We start from the raw sequence: 2,937 nt of genomic DNA, 5'->3' as shown, positions 1-2,937 counted from the left end.
TNTTTTTTTTATCCCTTTTTTGTTTTTGTTTTTCAAGTAAGCAATTTATCTAATCAGAATGTTGAAGTAATAAAAAATGGTTGGGTGATAACTGAAACGAAAAAAAATAAACAAGCAAAAGAAAAAAAAAAAATGTAATGAGCTAAATGATTTCTCATTCCTTTGCTTTTTTTTTCTTTTTATTTCAGTTTTCAATTTTTTGCATGCAACAATATATCACAAAATGTATTATTATTCATCACTATTGTGTTTGATGTCAACAGAATGTTGAATGTATCGTTTGTTAAACCGATGATTGTCTTGGAAATCTCTAGAAGAAATATAAATAAGCAATCACTATTTCTTGAGAATATTTTGGAGGGAGGGAAGGGATGACATAATTGATAAAATCGAAGGAAGGACAGCAATGAAATGATAACAATTCCTGAATTATTGATATTATCAATCGATAGTGCCACTAAAGAATTCGTATGATGGATAAGTTAAATGCAATGAAGTGAATTTGAAGAAAAATTTAACGGAAGGAAATAGAATCTCTCCATATGATTTATGCATTTTTCCTTACACCTAATCGTTTCCAGTTATAAAATCCCTCAATCACCTGAAATTACATATCAGGTAATCATAATTGCAATCATCTAAATCACGGTCTATCGTTTTTGGTAACAAAATTTCCTAACAGTTCTATATGGCTATCAAGACATTTTACCGTTAAAAATTTCCTGACAACCATTGGGGTAAATTGATAGCACAATGAAAGTTTAACTTTCTCAAAATAAAATAAAGTGCAAATGTTAGGGTAATCGGATTTTATTATCCATTTATGAAAGTATTACCAAGGTGAGTGCTTTGATGATTAAGCAGTAATTCTGCTCTTTTTTTTTTAACTTTTTTGCTATAATAACTTGAATTACAAGTAAATTAGTTTTAACAACTTTTCTCCATTTCCAAATCATATGCTTTATACGAAAATCAATTCAATTCATAATTCCTTTATGAAACTTTTCATTCCTTCCATCACTTAAAAGTATAATGTTTGGTGAAGGAATATAACACTAAAATTATTTAGAAATTAAAATTTTGCATGAAATCGAAATTACACAAATTCATGTCTTTTTGTGATTAAAATTGCTTCGATGTTATTCACATCTTTTCAAGACTACAATTACCAATCAGTGCCATGCTATTTACAGTTTACTAATTTTGAATTATATATGGATATCATTGATTGCTAGGATGAAGTATATTCTTGTTAATTAATTTCCTCTCCTAACACAACAATGATTGTATTGTTGTCCACATAAAATATGAAACTGAGCATTGCTCTTTAAACATCTCTGATGCTATTGAAATTTATTAAGGCAACTATTGATAGTCAATAAAAAATATAAAAAACGAAAAATCATTGCTGTAATTCTTGATGTCTTTTTCAATGAAATTGAAATTAATAGTTTTCTGAAACTTTCAGCCTGATAATATTGCAGATAATACCTTAAGTTTTAACATCCTAAATTAAATTCTGGGTAAAAAAATTCTAAATTCGAATCTAAGCACATAGTATACCACATAAACTATGTTTATTAGGTTTGTTGTTGTTGTTTGTTGTTTGCTGTTGTTTTGTTGTTACTGTTGTTGTTTGTTGTTTGTTGTTGTTGTTGTTTTTGTTGTTGTTTGTTTGTTGTTGTTTTTGTTGTTGTTTGTTTGTTTGTTGTTGTTACTGTTGTGCCAATTTGGAAGACCCAAAAAATGTTTTATTTATAGATATTGATATGTTTAGTTGTAATAGTGTTGGTAGTTTCGTATTTACTCTAATTTATGTTTATCGATATGCCTCAGCATTATCCAACGGCTGTTTCTCGAATAATAACTTGATACAGACATTTAGTTGTTAAGTGTATTGCTATCTTCTCAACTGTTCACAATCACTGAATGAATTAATTGATTTTCGATAAGATAAAATGCCAAAATAAATATGTGGAAAATTTAGCTGTGTGTATACTTATTCACTTATTATACTTACACCTGCACTTAGCACTTTTTATATACATTTTATTTTATCTTTGGATTTATAAAAATTACCTGTAATTTACATTTTTCCATCTCTTCATTGAGTAATGCAAACGTTTAGCAACCGATATTTAACAAAAGTTTAGCAATTTTGCTGTTTAATCAGAAAATTTATTAGTGGGATATTTTCGTTTTCTTTTTTCTTTTTTTTTTTTTTTTTTGCCACGAACAACATTTATTCATTTATTTATAACTATAACAGAAATTTAAGATTAATTGTGAATGATAAATGTATACTTTTCGAACTGAAATGACGATGATATCAGTAATGCTGTTATCATTTGCTCATAGGATCGGTCTTATCATACAGTTAATGAATAAAAGAAAATCAATGCCTTCTTATATTGCCATTTTTTCGAATTTATTTCCTTCTTAATTCACCAACTTTATCAATGTCAGAAAAAAAAAAAAGAAAAGAAAACTGTTGACAACTTTTATTATATGTATTAATGCAAATATTTGAATTGTTTAAATGATATCTATAGCAACCAAAGAGTCTATTATATATCATAAAGTAATGGATTTTATAAAATAACCAAACATTTGTGATGAAAAGGCATCTGATATGATTAGCTTACTACTTATTCAATCATTGTCATTCAATTTTCATGAAATATTTTCATTTATCAAATAATTGAGTATCATTTATAACAAAAATGATGAATATATTGTATTAATATCTTATTATTTCGTTCTATTTCATACTAAATATGAACTGCTTCATGTCATTTCTTTTTTTCTTTGAATTGAATTACAAATAAAAAAATCAAAATGAGGCATTTCTTTTTTCCTTTCCCACTTAACAATGCTAACACTTCGAGATTTATCTTTTTCTTTTCCTTTTTTTTTNTTTTTTGTTGTATAAATAAC

Source organism: Loa loa (assembly GCF_000183805.2).
Source record: "Loa loa unplaced genomic scaffold supercont3.41, whole genome shotgun sequence".
Lineage (NCBI taxonomy): Eukaryota > Metazoa > Nematoda > Chromadorea > Rhabditida > Onchocercidae > Loa > Loa loa.
Note: the sequence above shows the minus strand (reverse complement) of the source record.